Source organism: Narcine bancroftii, unplaced genomic scaffold (genome assembly GCF_036971445.1).
Source record: "Narcine bancroftii isolate sNarBan1 unplaced genomic scaffold, sNarBan1.hap1 Scaffold_152, whole genome shotgun sequence".
Taxonomy (NCBI): domain Eukaryota; kingdom Metazoa; phylum Chordata; class Chondrichthyes; order Torpediniformes; family Narcinidae; genus Narcine; species Narcine bancroftii.
In genome coordinates, this window is record NW_027211887.1 from 3,409,664 (window position 1) to 3,426,948 (window position 17,285).

The window sequence follows — 17,285 nt, forward strand, 5'->3', positions numbered from 1 at the left end:
GTTTACCCACTGTATTGCAGTGTTCGTCATGGTTCCGCACTTTTTCCAATCTGTTCACCCTGCTCCCTTTGGTTCCCCTCTGTCCTGCAGTGCTCCCCACGGTTACCCACTTTTTCCAATGCATTCCCCCTGCTCCCATTCATTCCCCTCTGTCCTCCAGTGTTCCCCTCGGTTCTCCACATTTTTTCCAATATGTTCGCCCTGCTCCCTTTCGGTCCCCTCTATTCTGCAGTGTTCCCCAAGGTTGCACACTTTTTCGAATCTGTTCACCCTGCTCCCTTTGATTCCCCTCTGTTCTGCAGTTTTCCCAAAGATTCTCCACTTTTTTCAACCTGTATCCCCTGCTTCCTTTCGTTCCCCTACATCCTGCAGTGTTCTCCACGTTCCCCACTTTTTCAAATCCGTTCCCCTTGCTCCCTTTGGTTCCCCTCTGTCCTGCAGTGTTCCCCACTTTTTCCAATGCATTCCCCTTGCTCCCATTCATTCCCCTCTATCCTGCAGTGTTCTGCATGTTTCCCCACTTTTTCCAAACTGTTCCCACTGCTCCCTTTGGTTCTCCTCTATTCTGCAGTGTTCCCCACGGTTCCCCACTTTTTCCAATCCGTTCACCTTGATCCCATTGTTTCCCCACTCTTCTGCATTTTTCCACACCGTACCCCACATTTTCCAATCTGTTCCCCCTGCTCCCTTTGGTTCCCCTCTGTTCTTCAGTGTTCCCCACGGTTCCCCACTTTTTCCAATCTGTACCCCCAGCTCCCTTTGGTTCCCCTCCTTTCTGCAGTGTTTCCCATGATTCCCCACTTTTTCTAACTTGTACCCCCTGCTCCCTTTGGTTCCCCTCTGTCCTGCAGTGTTCCCCACTTCTCAACTTTTTTCCAATATGTTCGCCCTGCTCCCTTTCGTTCCCCTCTGTTCTGCAGTGTTTCCCAAGTTTCCCCACATTTTCCAATCCGTTCCCGCTGCTGCCTTTGGTTCTCCTCTATTCTGCAGTGTTCCGCATGGTTCCCCACTTTTCCGAGCTGTTCCCCCTGGTCCCTTTGGTTCCGCAGTGTTCTGCAATTTTCCCCACGGTTCTCCACATTTTTTTCCGATCGGTTCCCAGGCTCCCGTTGATTCCCCTCTGTCCTGCAGTGTTCCCCACAGTTCCCCACTTATTTCCAATCTGTTCCCCCTGCTCACTATGGTTCCCCTCTGTTCTGCAGTATTTCCCACAGTTCCCCACTTTTTCCAATCCGTACCCCCTGCTTCCTTTGGTTCCCATCTGTCCTGCAGTGTTCTCCATGGTTCCCCAGTTTTTTCCAATCCTTTCACCCTGCTCCCTTTGGTTCCCCTCTTTTCTGCATTTTCCCCACGGTTCTCCACATTTTTTCCAATCTGTTCCCATGGTCCTGTTGATTCCCCTCTGTTCTGCAGTGTTCCCCACAGTTCCCCACTTATTTCCAATCTGTTCCCCCTGCTCCTTTGGTTCCCCTCCGTTCTGCACTGTTCCCCACAGTTCCCCACTTTTTCCAATCCGTACCCCCTGCTTCCTTTGGTTCCCCTCTGTTCTGCAGTGTTCACCACGGTTCCCTTCATTTTCTAATCCCTTCGTCCTGTCCCCTTTGTTTCCGCACTGTTCTGCAGTTGTCCCCACAGTTCTCCACATTTTTTCCAATCCGTTCCCCCTGCTCCCTTTGGTTCCCCACTCTTCTGCATTTTTCCATACGGTTCCCCACTTTTTCCAATCCGATCCCCCTGCTCCCTTTGATTCCCCACTGTTCTGCAGTGTGCCCCACTTCTCAACTTTATTCCAATATGTTCATCCTGCTCCCTTTCGTTCCACTCTGTTCTGCAGTGTTTACCACGTTTTCCCACTTTTCCCCACATTTTCCAATCCGTTCCCGCTGCTCCCTTTCGTTACCCACTGTTTTGCAGTGTTCGCCACGGTTCCACTCTTTTTCCAATATGTTTTCCATGCTTTTCTGCTGTGTTCCCCAACGTTGCACATTTTTTCGATCTTTCACCCTGCTCCCTTTGGTTCCCCTCTATTCTGCAGTGTTCCCCACGGTTCGCCACTTTTTCCAACCTGTACCCCCTTCTCCCTTTGGTTCCCATCTGTCCTGCAGTGTTCTCCATGGTTCCCCAGTTTTTTCCAATCCTTTCACCCTGCTCCCTTTGGTTCCCCTCTTTTCTGCATTTTCCCCACGGTTCTCCACATTTTTTCCAATCTGTTCCCATGGTCCTGTTGATTCCCCTCTGTTCTGCAGTGTTCCCCACAGTTCCCCACTTATTTCCAATCTGTTCCCCCTGCTCCTTTGGTTCCCCTCCGTTCTGCAGTGTTCCCCACAGTTCCCCACTTTTTCCATTCTGTTCCCCCTGCTCCTTTGGTTCCCCTCTGTTCTGCAGTGTTCCCCACGGTTCCCCACTTTTTCCATTCTGTTTCCCCTGCTCCTTTGGTTCCCGTCTGTTCTGCAGTGTTCCCCACGGTTCCCCACTTTTTCAAATCCGTTCCCCCTGCTCCCTTTGATTCCCCTCTGTTCTGCAGTGTTCCCCACGGTTCCCCACTTTTTCAAATCCGTTCCCCCTCCTCCCTTTGGTTTCCCACTGTTCTGCAGTATTCACCACGGTTCCCTACTTTTTCCAATCCATTCCCACTGTTCCCTTTGATTCCCCACTGTTCTGCAGTTTTCCCCACTTCTCAACTTTTTTCCAATCTGTTCCAATGCTCCCTTTGATTCCAATCTGTTCTGCAGTGTTCCCCACGGTTCTCCACATTTTTTCCAATCCGTTCACCCGTTCGCTTTGGTTCCCCTCTGTCCTGCAGTGTTCCCCACGGTTCTCCACATTTTTTCCAATATGTTCGCCCTGCTCCCTTTCGTTCCCCTCTGTTCTGCAGTGTTTCCCACGTTTCCCCACATTTTCCAATCCGTTCCCGCTGCTGCCTTTGTTTACCCACTGTATTGCAGTGTTCGTCATGGTTCCGCACTTTTTCCAATCTGTTCACCCTGCTCCCTTTGGTTCCCCTCTGTCCTGCAGTGCTCCCCACGGTTACCCACTTTTTCCAATGCATTCCCCCTGCTCCCATTCATTCCCCTCTGTCCTGCAGTGTTCCCCTCGGTTCTCCACATTTTTTCCAATATGTTCGCCCTGCTCCCTTTCGTTCCCCTCTATTCTGCAGTGTTCCCCAAGGTTGCACACTTTTTCGAATCTGTTCACCCTGCTCCCTTTGATTCCCCTCTGTTCTGCAGTTTTCCCAAAGATTCTCCACTTTTTTCAACCTGTATCCCCTGCTTCCTTTCGTTCCCCTACATCCTGCAGTGTTCTCCACGTTCCCCACTTTTTCAAATCCGTTCCCCTTGCTCCCTTTGGTTCCCCTCTGTCCTGCAGTGTTCCCCACTTTTTCCAATGCATTCCCCTTGCTCCCATTCATTCCTCTCTATTCTGCAGTGTTCCCCACGGTTCGCCACTTTTTCCAACCTGTACCCCCTTCTCCCTTTGGTTCCCATCTGTCCTGCAGTGTTCTCCACGGTTCCCCAGTTTTTTCCAATCCTTTCACCCTGCTCCCTTTGGTTCCCCTCTTTTCTGCATTTTCCCCACGGTTCTCCACATTTTTTCCAATCTGTTCCCATGGTCCTGTTGATTCCCCTCTGTTCTGCAGTGTTCCCCACAGTTCCCCACTTATTTCCAATCTGTTCCCCCTGCTCCTTTGGTTCCCCTCCGTTCTGCAGTGTTCCCCACAGTTCCCCACTTTTTCCATTCTGTTCCCCCTGCTCCTTTGGTTCCCCTCTGTTCTGCAGTGTTCCCCACGGTTCCCCACTTTTTCCATTCTGTTTCCCCTGCTCCTTTGGTTCCCTTCTGTTCTGCAGTGTTCCCCACGGTTCCCCACTTTTTCAAATCCTTTCCTCCTGCTCCCTTTGGTTTCCCACTGTTCTGCAGTGTACCGCACGGTTCCCCACTTTTTCCAATCCTTTCACCCTGCTCCCTTTGATTCCCCTCTGTTCTGCAGTGTTCCCCACGGTTCCCCACTTTTTCAAATCCGTTCCCCCTCCTCCCTTTGGTTTCCCACTGTTCTGCAGTATTCACCACGGTTCCCTACTTTTTCCAATCCATTCCCACTGTTCCCTTTGATTCCCCACTGTTCTGCAGTTTTCCCCACTTCTCAACTTTTTTCCAATCTGTTCCAATGCTCCCTTTGATTCCCCTCTGTTCTGCAGTGTTCCCCACGGTTCTCCACATTTTTTCCAATCCGTTCCCCCGTTCGCTTTGGTTCCCCTCTGTCCTGCAGTGTTCCCCATGGTTCCCCACTTTTCCAATCCATTCCCCCTGCTCCCATTCATTCCCCTCTGTCCTGCAGTGTTCCCCACGGTTCTCCACATTTTTTCCAATATGTTCGCCCTGCTCCCTTTCGTTCCCCTCTGTTCTGCAGTGTTTCCCACGTTTCCCCACATTTTCCAATCCGTTCCCGCTGCTGCCTTTGTTTACCCACTGTATTGCAGTGTTCGTCATGGTTCCGCACTTTTTCCAATCTGTTCACCCTGCTCCCTTTGGTTCCCCTCTGTCCTGCAGTGCTCCCCACGGTTACCCACTTTTTTCAATGCATTCCCCCTGCTCCCATTCATTCCCCTCTGTCCTGCAGTGTTCCCCTCGGTTCTCCACATTTTTTCCAATATGTTCGCCCTGCTCCCTTTCGTTCCCCTCTATTCTGCAGTGTTCCCCAAGGTTGCACACTTTTTCGAATCTGTTCACCCTGCTCCCTTTGATTCCCCTCTGTTCTGCAGTTTTCCCAAAGATTCTCCACTTTTTTCAACCTGTATCCCCTGCTTCCTTTCGTTCCCCTACATCCTGCAGTGTTCTCCACGTTCCCCACTTTTTCAAATCCGTTCCCCTTGCTCCCTTTGGTTCCCCTCTGTCCTGCAGTGTTCCCCACTTTTTCCAATGCATTCCCCTTGCTCCCATTCATTCCCCTCTATCCTGCAGTGTTCTGCATGTTTCCCCACTTTTTCCAAACTGTTCCCACTGCTCCCTTTGGTTCTCCTCTATTCTGCAGTGTTCCCCACGGTTCCCCACTTTTTCCAATCCGTTCACCCTGCTCCCATTGTTTCCCCACTCTTCTGCATTTTTCCACACCGTACCCCACATTTTCCAATCTGTTCCCCCTGCTCCCTTTGGTTCCCCTCTGTTCTTCTGTGTTCCCCACGCTTCCCCAATTTTTCCAATCTGTACCCCCAGCTCCCTTTGGTTCCCCTCCTTTCTGCAGTGTTTCCCATGATTCCCCACTTTTTCTAACTTGTACCCCCTGCTCCCTTTGGTTCCCCTCTGTCCTGCAGTGTTCCCCACTTCTCAACTTTTTTCCAATATGTTCGCCCTGCTCCCTTTCGTTCCCCTCTGTTCTGCAGTGTTTCCCAAGTTTCCCCACATTTTCCAATCCGTTCCCGCTGCTGCCTTTGGTTACTCACTGTTTTGCAGTGTTCGTCAAGGTTCCGCTCTTTTTCCAATCTGTTCTCCATGCTCCGTTTAGTTCCCCTCTATTCTGCTGTTTTCCCCAAGGTTGCACACTTTTTCGAATCTGTTCATCCTGCTCCCTTTGGTTCCCCTCTGTCCTGCAGTGTTCCCCACAGTTCCCCACTTTTTCCAATCCATTCCCCCTGCTCCCATTCATTCCCCTCTATCCTGCAGCGTTCTCCACGGTTACCCACTTTTTCCAAACTGTTCTCACTGCTCCCTTTGGTTCTCCTCTATTGTGCAGTGTTCCCCACGGTTCCCCACTTTTTCCAATCCGTTCACCCTGCTTTCATTGTTTCCCCATCTTCTGCATTTTTCCACACCGCCCCCCACTTTTTCCAATCTGTTCCCCCTGCTCCTTGGGCTCCCCTCTGTCCTGCAGTTTTCCCCACGGTTTCCCACTTTTTCCAATCTATTCCCCCTGCTTCCATTCGTTCCACTCTGTCCTGCAGTGTTTTGCACGGTTCCCCAATTTTTCCAAACTGTTCCCACTGCTCCCTTTGGTTCTCCTCTATTCTGCAGTGTTCCGCATGGTTCCCCACTTTTCCGAGCTGTTCCCCCTGGTCCCTTTGGTTCCGCAGTGTTCTGCAATTTTCCCCACGGTTCTCCACATTTTTTTCCGATCGGTTCCCAGGCTCCCGTTGATTCCCCTCTGTTCTGCAGTGTTCCCCACAGTTCCCCACTTATTTCCAATCTGTTCCCCCTGCTCACTATGGTTCCCCTCTGTTCTGCAGTATTTCCCACAGTTCCCCACTTTTTCCAATCCGTACCCCCTGCTTCCTTTGGTTCCCCTCTGTTCTGCAGTGTTCACCACGGTTCCCTTCATTTTCTAATCCCTTCGCCCTGTCCCCTTTGTTTCCGCACTGTTCTGCAGTTGTCCCCACAGTTCTCCACATTTTTTCCAATCCGTTCCCCCTGCTCCCTTTGGTTCCCCACTCTTCTGCATTTTTCCAAACGGTTCCCCACTTTTTCCAATCCGATCCCCCTGCTCCCTTTGATTCCCCACTGTTCTGCAGTGTGCCCCACTTCTCAACTTTATTCCAATATGTTCATCCTGCTCCCTTTCGTTCCACTCTGTTCTGCAGTGTTTACCACGTTTTCCCACTTTTCCCCACATTTTCCAATCCGTTCCCGCTGCTCCCTTTCGTTACCCACTGTTTTGCAGTGTTCGCCACGGTTCCACTCTTTTTCCAATATGTTTTCCATGCTTTTCTGCTGTGTTCTCCAACGTTGCACATTTTTTCGATCTGTTCACCCTGCTCCCTTTGGTTCCCCTCTATTCTGCAGTGTTCCCCACGGATCGCCACTTTTTCCAACCTGTACCCCCTTCTCCCTTTGGTTCCCATCTGTCCTGCAGTGTTCTCCACGGTTCCCCAGTTTTTTCCAATCCTTTCACCCTGCTCCCTTTGGTTCCCCTCTTTTCTGCATTTTCCCCATGGTTCTCCACATTTTTTCCAATCTGTTCCCATGGTCCTGTTGATTCCCCTCTGTTCTGCAGTGTTCCCCACAGTTCCCCACTTATTTCCAATCTGTTCCCCCTGCTCCTTTGGTTCCCCTCCGTTCTGCAGTGTTCCCCACAGTTCCCCACTTTTTCCATTCTGTTCCCCCTGCTCCTTTGGTTCCCCTCTGTTCTGCAGTGTTCCCCACGGTTCCCCACTTTTTCCATTCTGTTTCCCCTGCTCCTTTGGTAAACCTTCTGTTCTGCAGTGTTCCCCACGGTTCCCCACTTTTTCAAATCCGTTCCCCCTGCTCCCTTTGGATTCCCACTGTTCTGCAGTGTACCGCACGGTTCCCCACTTTTTCCAATCCTTTCACCCTGCTCCCTTTGATTCCCCTCTGTTCTGCAGTGTTCCCCACGGTTCCCCACTTTTTCAAATCCGTTCCCCCTCCTCCCTTTGGTTTCCCACTGTTCTGCAGTGTTCACCACGGTTCCCTACTTTTTCCAATCCATTCCCACTGTTCCCTTTGATTCCCCACTGTTCTGCAGTTTTCCCCACTTCTCAACTTTTTTCCAATCTGTTCCAATGCTCCCTTTGATTCCCCTCAGTTCTGCAGTGTTCCCCACGGTTCCCCACTTTTTTCAATCCATTGCCCCTGCTCCCTTTGGTTCCCCTCTGTCCTGCATTTTTCCACACGGTTCCAAAATTTTTCCAATCTGTTCACCCTGCTCCATTTGGTTCCACTCTCTCCTGCAGTGTTCCCCACGGTTCACCACTCTTTCCATTCTGTTCCCCCTACTCGTTTGTTTCCCCTCTGTTCTGCAGTGTTCCCCACGGTTCCCCACTTTTTCAAATCCGTTCCCCCTGCTCCCTTTGGTTTCCCACTGTCCTGCAGTGTTCTCCACGGTTCCCCACATTTTCCAATCCGTTCCCGCTGCTGCCTTTGGTTACCTACTGTTTTGCAGTGTTCGCCATGGTTCCGCACTTTTTCCAATCTGTTTTCCATGCTCCGTATAGTTCCCCTCTATTCTGCTGTTTTCCCCAAGGTTCCACACTTTTTCGAATCTGTTCACCCTGCTCCCTTTGGTTCCACTCTCTCCTGCAGTGATCCCCACGGTTCCCCACATTTTCCAATCCATTCTCCCTGCTCCCATTTATTCCGCTCTATCCTGCAGTGTTCTCCACGGTTCCCCACTATTTCCAATCTGTTCCCACTGCTCCCTTTGGTTCTCCTCTATTCTGCAGTGTTCCCCACGGTTCCCCACTTTTTCCAATCCATTCACCCTGCTCCCATTGTTTCCCCACTCTTCTGCATTTTTCCACTCCGTCCCCCACTTTTTCCAATCTGTTCCCCGTGCTCCTTGGGCTCCCCTCTGTTCTGCATTTTTCCACAAGGTTCCCCACGTTTTCCAATCCGTACCCCCTGCTTCTTTTGGTTCCCCTCTGTTCTACAGTGTTCAACACGGTTCCCTTCATTTTCCAATCACTTCGCCCTGTTCCCTTTGTTTCCGCACTGTTCTGCTGTTGTCCCCACTGTTCTCTACATTTTTTCCAAAATGTTCGCCCTGCTCCCTTTCGTTCCACTCTGTTCTGCAGTGTTTCCCACGTTTCCCCACATTTTCCAATCAGTTCCCGCTACTCCCTTTAATTACACACTGTTTTGCAGTGTTCGCCACGGTTCCGCTCTTTTTCCAATGTGTTCTCCATGCTCCCTTTAGTTCCCCTCTTTTCTGCTGTGTTCCCCAACGTTGCACACTTTTTCGAATCTGTTCACCCTGCTCCCTTTGGTTCCCCTCTATTCTGCAGTGTTCCCCACGGTTCCCCACTTTTTCCAACCTGTACCCACTGCTCCCTTTGGTTCCCCTCTGTCCTGCAGTGTTCCCCACTTCTCAACTTTTTTCCAATATGTTCGCCCTGCTCCCTTTCGTTCCCCTCTGTTCTGCAGTGTTTCCCAAGTTTCCCCACATTTTCCAATCCGTTCCCGCTGCTGCCTTTGGTTCTCCTCTATTCTGCAGTGTTCCGCATGGTTCCCCACTTTTCCGAGCTGTTCCCCCTGGTCCCTTTGGTTCCGCAGTGTTCTGCAATTTTCCCCACGGTTCTCCACATTTTTTTCCGATCGGTTCCCAGGCTCCCGTTGATTCCCCTCTGTCCTGCAGTGTTCCCCACAGTTCCCCACTTATTTCCAATCTGTTCCCCCTGCTCACTATGGTTCCCCTCTGTTCTGCAGTATTTCCCACAGTTCCCCACTTTTTCCAATCCGTACCCCCTGCTTCCTTTGGTTCCCCTCTGTTCTGCAGTGTTCACCACGGTTCCCTTCATTTTCTAATCCCTTCGTCCTGTCCCCTTTGTTTCCGCACTGTTCTGCAGTTGTCCCCACAGTTCTCCACATTTTTTCCAATCCGTTCCCCCTGCTCCCTTTGGTTCCCCACTCTTCTGCATTTTTCCATACGGTTCCCCACTTTTTCCAATCCGATCCCCCTGCTCCCTTTGATTCCCCACTGTTCTGCAGTGTGCCCCACTTCTCAACTTTATTCCAATATGTTCATCCTGCTCCCTTTCGTTCCACTCTGTTCTGCAGTGTTTACCACGTTTTCCCACTTTTCCCCACATTTTCCAATCCGTTCCCGCTGCTCCCTTTCGTTACCCACTGTTTTGCAGTGTTCGCCACGGTTCCACTCTTTTTCCAATATGTTTTCCATGCTTTTCTGCTGTGTTCCCCAACGTTGCACATTTTTTCGATCTGTTCACCCTGCTCCCTTTGGTTCCCCTCTATTCTGCAGTGTTCCCCACGGTTCGCCACTTTTTCCAACCTGTACCCCCTTCTCCCTTTGGTTCCCATCTGTCCTGCAGTGTTCTCCACAGTTCCCCAGTTTTTTCCAATCCTTTCACCCTGCTCCCTTTGGTTCCCCTCTTTTCTGCATTTTCCCCATGGTTCTCCACATTTTTTCCAATCTGTTCCCATGGTCCTGTTGATTCCCCTCTGTTCTGCAGTGTTCCCCACAGTTCCCCACTTATTTCCAATCTGTTCCCCCTGCTCCTTTGGTTCCCCTCCGTTCTGCAGTGTTCCCCACAGTTCCCCACTTTTTCCATTCTGTTCCCCCTGCTCCTTTGGTTCCCCTCTGTTCTGCAGTGTTCCCCACGGTTCCCCACTTTTTCCATTCTGTTTCCCCTGCTCCTTTGGTTCCCTTCTGTTCTGCAGTGTTCCCCACGGTTCCCCACTTTTTCAAATCCTTTCCTCCTGCTCCCTTTGGTTTCCCACTGTTCTGCAGTGTACCGCACGGTTCCCCACTTTTTCCAATCCTTTCACCCTGCTCCCTTTGATTCCCCTCTGTTCTGCAGTGTTCCCCACGGTTCCCCACTTTTTCAAATCCGTTCCCCCTCCTCCCTTTGGTTTCCCACTGTTCTGCAGTATTCACCACGGTTCCCTACTTTTTCCAATCCATTCCCACTGTTCCCTTTGATTCCCCACTGTTCTGCAGTTTTCCCCACTTCTCAACTTTTTTCCAATCTGTTCCAATGCTCCCTTTGATTCCCCTCTGTTCTGCAGTGTTCCCCACGGTTCTCCACATTTTTTCCAATCCGTTCCCCCGTTCGCTTTGGTTCCCCTCTGTCCTGCAGTGTTCCCCATGGTTCCCCACTTTTCCAATCCATTCCCCCTGCTCCCATTCATTCCCCTCTGTCCTGCAGTGTTCCCCACGGTTCTCCACATTTTTTCCAATATGTTCGCCCTGCTCCCTTTCGTTCCCCTCTGTTCTGCAGTGTTTCCCACGTTTCCCCACATTTTCCAATCCGTTCCCGCTGCTGCCTTTGTTTACCCACTGTATTGCAGTGTTCGTCATGGTTCCGCACTTTTTCCAATCTGTTCACCCTGCTCCCTTTGGTTCCCCTCTGTCCTGCAGTGCTCCCCACGGTTACCCACTTTTTCCAATGCATTCCCCCTGCTCCCATTCATTCCCCTCTGTCCTGCAGTGTTCCCCTCGGTTCTCCACATTTTTTCCAATATGTTCGCCCTGCTCCCTTTCGTTCCCCTCTATTCTGCAGTGTTCCCCAAGGTTGCACACTTTTTCGAATCTGTTCACCCTGCTCCCTTTGATTCCCCTCTGTTCTGCAGTTTTCCCAAAGATTCTCCACTTTTTTCAACCTGTATCCCCTGCTTCCTTTCGTTCCCCTACATCCTGCAGTGTTCTCCACGTTCCCCACTTTTTCAAATCCGTTCCCCTTGCTCCCTTTGGTTCCCCTCTGTCCTGCAGTGTTCCCCACTTTTTCCAATGCATTCCCCTTGCTCCCATTCATTCCCCTCTATCCTGCAGTGTTCTGCATGTTTCCCCACTTTTTCCAATCCGTTCACCCTGCTCCCATTGTTTCCCCACTCTTCTGCATTTTTCCACACCGTACCCCACATTTTCCAATCTGTTCCCCCTGCTCCCTTTGGTTCCCCTCTGTTCTTCAGTGTTCCCCACGCTTCCCCAATTTTTCCAATCTGTACCCCCAGCTCCCTTTGGTTCCCCTCCTTTCTGCAGTGTTTCCCATGATTCCCCACTTTTTCTAACTTGTACCCCCTGCTCCCTTTGGTTCCCCTCTGTCCTGCAGTGTTCCCCACTTCTCAACTTTTTTCCAATATTTTCGCCCTGCTCCCTTTGGTTCCCCTCTGTTCTGCAGTGTTTCCAAAGTTTCCCCACATTTTCCAATCCGTTCCCGCTGCTGCCTTTGGTTACCCACTGTTTTGCAGTGTTCGTCAAGGTTCCGCTCTTTTTCCAATCTGTTCTCCATGCTCCGTTTAGTTCCCCTCTATTCTGCTGTTTTCCCCAAGGTTGCACACTTTTTCGAATCTGTTCATCCTGCTCCCTTTGGTTCCCCTCTGTCCTGCAGTGTTCCCCACAGTTCCCCACTTTTTCCAATCCATTCCCCCTGCTCCCATTCATTCCCCTCTATCCTGCAGCGTTCTCCACGGTTACCCACTTTTTCCAAACTGTTCTCACTGCTCCCTTTGGTTCTCCTCTATTGTGCAGTGTTCCCCACGGTTCCCCACTTTTTCCAATCCGTTCACCCTGCTTTCATTGTTTCCCCATCTTCTGCATTTTTCCACACCGCCCCCCACTTTTTCCAATCTGTTCCCCCTGCTCCTTGGGCTCCCCTCTGTCCTGCAGTTTTCCCCACGGTTTCCCACTTTTTCCAATCTATTCCCCCTGCTTCCATTCGTTCCACTCTGTCCTGCAGTGTTTTGCACGGTTCCCCAATTTTTCCAAACTGTTCCCACTGCTCCCTTTGGTTCTCCTCTATTCTGCAGTGTTCCGCATGGTTCCCCACTTTTCCGAGCTGTTCCCCCTGGTCCCTTTGGTTCCGCAGTGTTCTGCAATTTTCCCCACGGTTCTCCACATTTTTTTCCGATCGGTTCCCAGGCTCCCGTTGATTCCCCTCTGTTCTGCAGTGTTCCCCACAGTTCCCCACTTATTTCCAATCTGTTCCCCCTGCTCACTATGGTTCCCCTCTGTTCTGCAGTATTTCCCACAGTTCCCCACTTTTTCCAATCCGTACCCCCTGCTTCCTTTGGTTCCCCTCTGTTCTGCAGTGTTCACCACGGTTCCCTTCATTTTCTAATCCCTTCACCCTGTCCCCTTTGTTTCCGCACTGTTCTGCAGTTGTCCCCACAGTTCTCCACATTTTTTCCAATCCGTTCCCGCTGCTCCCTTTCGTTACCCACTGTTTTGCAGTGTTCGCCACGGTTCCACTCTTTTTCCAATATGTTTTCCATGCTTTTCTGCTGTGTTCCCCAACGTTGCACATTTTTTCGATCTGTTCACCCTGCTCCCTTTGGTTCCCCTCTATTCTGCAGTGTTCCCCACGGATCGCCACTTTTTCCAACCTGTACCCCCTTCTCCCTTTGGTTCCCATCTGTCCTGCAGTGTTCTCCACGGTTCCCCAGTTTTTTCCAATCCTTTCACCCTGCTCCCTTTGGTTCCCCTCTTTTCTGCATTTTCCCCACGGTTCTCCACATTTTTTCCAATCTGTTCCCATGGTCCTGTTGATTCCCCTCTGTTCTGCAGTGTTCCCCACAGTTCCCCACTTATTTCCAATCTGTTCCCCCTGCTCCTTTGGTTCCCCTCCATTCTGCAGTGTTCCCCACAGTTCCCCACTTTTTCCATTCTGTTCCCCCTGCTCCTTTGGTTCCCCTCTGTTCTGCAGTGTTCCCCACGGTTCCCCACTTTTTCCATTCTGTTTCCCCTGCTCCTTTGGTTCCCTTCTGTTCTGCAGTGTTCCCCACGGTTCCCCACTTTTTCAAATCCGTTCCCCCTGCTCCCTTTGGATTCCCACTGTTCTGCAGTGTACCGCACGGTTCCCCACTTTTTCAAATCCTTTCACCCTGCTCCCTTTGATTCCCCTCTGTTCTGCAGTGTTCCCCACGGTTCCCCACTTTTTCAAATCCGTTCCCCCTCCTCCCTTTGGTTTCCCACTGTTCTGCAGTGTTCACCACGGTTCCCTACTTTTTCCAATCCATTCCCACTGTTCCCTTTGATTCCCCACTGTTCTGCAGTTTTCCCCACTTCTCAACTTTTTTCCAATCTGTTCCAATGCTCCCTTTGATTCCCCTCAGTTCTGCAGTGTTCCCCACAGTTCTCCACATTTTCCAATCCATTCCCCCTGCTCCATTTGGTTCCCCAATCTTCTTCATTTTTCCATACGGTTCCCCACTTTTTCCAATCTGATCCCCCTGCTCCCTTTGATTCCCCACTGTTTTGCAGTGTTCCCCACTTCTCAACTTTTTTCCAATATGTTCGCCCTGCTCCCTTTCGTTCCCCTCAGTTCTGCAGTGTTTCCCACTTTTCCCCACTTTTTCCAATCCGTTCCCGCTGCTCCCTTTGGTTCCCCACTCTTTTCCAGTGTTTGCCACGGTTCCGCACTTTTTCCACTCTTTTCTCCATGCTCCGTTTAGTTCCCCTCTATTCTTCAGTGTTCCCCAAGGTTGCACACTTTTTCGAATCTATTCACCCTGCTCCCTTTCGTTCCCCTCTGTCCTGCAGTGTTCCCCAAGATTCCCCACGTTTTCCAACTTGTACCTCCTGCTCCCTTTCGTTCACGTCTGTCCTGCAGTGTTCTCCACGTTCCCCACTTTTTCAAATCCATTCCCCCTGCTCCCTTTGGTTCCCCAGTGTTCTACAGAACTCCCCACGATTCCCCACTTTTTCCAATCTGTTCCCCCTGCTCCGTTTGGTTCTGCTCTATTATGCAGTGTTCCCCACCGTTCCCCACTTTTCCGAGCTGTTCCCCCTGCTCAATTTTGTTCCGCAGTGTTCTGCTGTGTTCCCCACGGTTCTCCACATTTTATCCAATCCGTTCCCCCTGCTCCATTTGGTTCCCCTGTATTCTTCAGTGTTCACCACGCTTCCCCACTCCTTCCAATCTGTACCCCCTGCTCCCTTTGGTTCCCCTCTGTCCTGCAGTGTTCCCCACGGTTCCCCACTTTATCCAATCCATTCCCCCTGCTCCCTTTGCTTCCCCACTCTTCTGCATTTTTCGATACGGTTCCCCACTTTTTCCAATCCGTTCCACCTGCTCCCTTTGGTTCCCCTCGGTCCTGCAGTTTTCCCCACTGTTTCCCACTTTTTCCAATCCATTCCCCCTGCTCCCATTCGTTCCCCACTGTTCTGCAGTGTTCCCCACGGTTCCCCACTTTTCCAAGCTGTTCCCCCTGCTCACTTTTGTTCCGCAGTGTTCTGCAGTGTTCCCCACGGTTCTCCACATTTTTTCCAATCTGTTCCCATGCTCCTGTTGATTCCCCTCTGTTCTGCAGTGTTCCCCACGCTTCCCCACTCCTTCCAATCTGTACCCCCTGCTCCCTTTGGTTCCCCTCTGTCCTGCAGTGTTCCCCACGGTTCCCCACTTTATCCAATCCATTCCCCCTGCTCCCTTTGGTTCCCCACTCTTCTGCATTTTTCGATACGGTTCCCCACTTTTTCCAATCCGTTCCACCTGCTCCCTTTGGTTCCCCTCGGTCCTGCAGTTTTCCCCACTGTTTCGCACTTTTTCCAATCCATTCCCCCTGCTCCCATTCGTTCCCCACTGTTCTGCAGTGTTCCCCACGGTTCCCCACTTTTCCAAGCTGTTCCCCCTGCTCACTTTTGTTCCGCAGTGTTCTGCAGTGTTCCCCACGGTTCTCCACATTTTTTCCAATCTGTTCCCATGCTCCTGTTGATTCCCCTCTGTTCTGCAGTGTTCCCCACAGTTCCCCACTTATTTCCAATCTGTTCCCCCTGCTCCTTTGGTTCCCCTCCATTCTGCAGTGTTCCCCACAGTTCCCCACTTTTTCCATTCTGTTCCCCCTGCTCCTTTGGTTCCCCTCTGTTCTGCAGTGTTCCCCACGGTTCCCCACTTTTTCCATTCTGTTTCCCCTGCTCCTTTGGTTCCCTTCTGTTCTGCAGTGTTCCCCACGGTTCCCCACTTTTTCAAATCCGTTCCCCCTGCTCCCTTTGGTTTCCCACTGTTCTGCAGTGTACCGCACGGTTCCCCACTTTTTCCAATCCTTTCACCCTGCTCCCTTTGGTTCCCCTCTGTTCTGCATTTTTCCACAAGGTTCCCCACTTTTTCCAATCCGTACCCCCTGCTTCCTTTGGTTCCCCTCTGTTCTGCAGTGTTCACCACGGTTCCCTTCATTTTCTAATCCCTTCGCCCTGTCCCCTTTGTTTCCGCACTGTTCTGCAGTTGTCCCCACAGTTCTCCACATTTTTTCCAATCCGTTCCCCCTGCTCCCTTTGGTTCCCCACTCTTCTGCATTTTTCCATACGGTTCCCCACTTTTTCCAACCCGATGCCCCTGCTCCCTTTGATTCCCCACTGTTCTGCAGTGTGCCCCACTTCTCAACTTTATTCCAATATGTTCGTCCTGCTCCCTTTCGTTCCACTCTGTTCTGCAGTGTTTCCCACGTTTTCCCACTTTTCCCCACATTTTCCAATCCGTTCCCGCTGCTCCCTTTCGTTACCCACTGTTTTGCAGTGTTCGCCACGGTTCCACTCTTTTTCCAATATGTTTTCCATGCTTTTCTGCTGTGTTCCCCAACGTTGCACATTTTTTCGATCTGTTCACCCTGCTCCCTTTGGTTCCCCTCTGTTCTGCATTTTCCCCACGGTTCTCCACATTTTTTCCAATCTGTTCCCATGCTCCTGTTGATTCCCCTCCGTTCTGCAGTGTTCCCCACAGTTCCCTACTTTTTCCATTCTGTTCCCCCTGCTCCTTTGGTTCCCCTCTGTTCTGCAGTGTTCCCCACGGTTCCCCACTTTTTCCATTCTGTTTCCCCTGCTCCTTTGGTTCCCTTCTGTTCTGCAGTGTTCCCCACGGTTCCCCACTTTTTCAAATCCGTTCCCCCTGCTCCCTTTGGTTTCCCACTGTTCTGCAGTGTACCGCACGGTTCCCCACTTTTTCCAATCCTTTCACCCTGCTCCCTTTGATTCCCCTCTGTTCTGCAGTGTTCCCCACGGTTCCCCACTTTTTCAAATCCGTTCCCCCTCCTCCCTTTGGTTTCCCACTGTTCTGCAGTGTTCACCACGGTTCCCTACTTTTTCCAATCCATTGCCACTGTTCCCTTTGATTCCCCACTGTTCTGCAGTTTTCCCCATTTCTCAACTTTTTTCCAATCTGTTCCAATGCTCCCTTTGATTCCCCTCTGTCCTGTAGTGTTCCCCACGGTTCTCCACATTTTTTCCAATATGTTCGACCTGCTGCCTTTCATTCCCCTCAGTTCTGCAGTGTTCCCCACGGTTCCCCACTTTTTTCAATCCATTGCCCCTGCTCCCTTTGGTTCCCCTCTGTCCTGCATTTTTACACACGGTTCCAAAATTTTTCCAATCTGTTCACCCTGCTCCATTTGGTTCCACTCTCTCCTGCAGTGTTCCCCACGGTTCACCACTCTTTCCATTCTGTTCCCCCGACTCGTTTGTTTCCCCTCTGTTCTGCAGTGTTCCCCACGGTTCCCCACTTTTTCAAATCCGTTCCCCCTGCTCCCTTTGGTTTCCCACTGTCCTGCAGTGTTCTCCACGGTTCCCCACATTTTCCAATCCGTTCCCGCTGCTGCCTTTGGTTACCTACTGTTTTGCAGTGTTCGCCATGGTTCCGCACTTTTTCCAATCTGTTCTCCATGCTCCGTATAGTTCCCCTCTATTCTGCTGTTTTCCCCAAGGTTCCACACTTTTTCGAATCTGTTCACCCTGCTCCCTTTGGTTCCACTCTCTCCTGCAGTGATCCCCACGGTTCCCCACATTTGCCAATCCATTCTCCCTGCTCCCATTTATTCCCCTCTATCCTGCAGTGTTCTCCACGGTTCCCCACTATTTCCAATCTGTTCCCACTGCTCCCTTTGGTTCCCCTCTGTCCTGC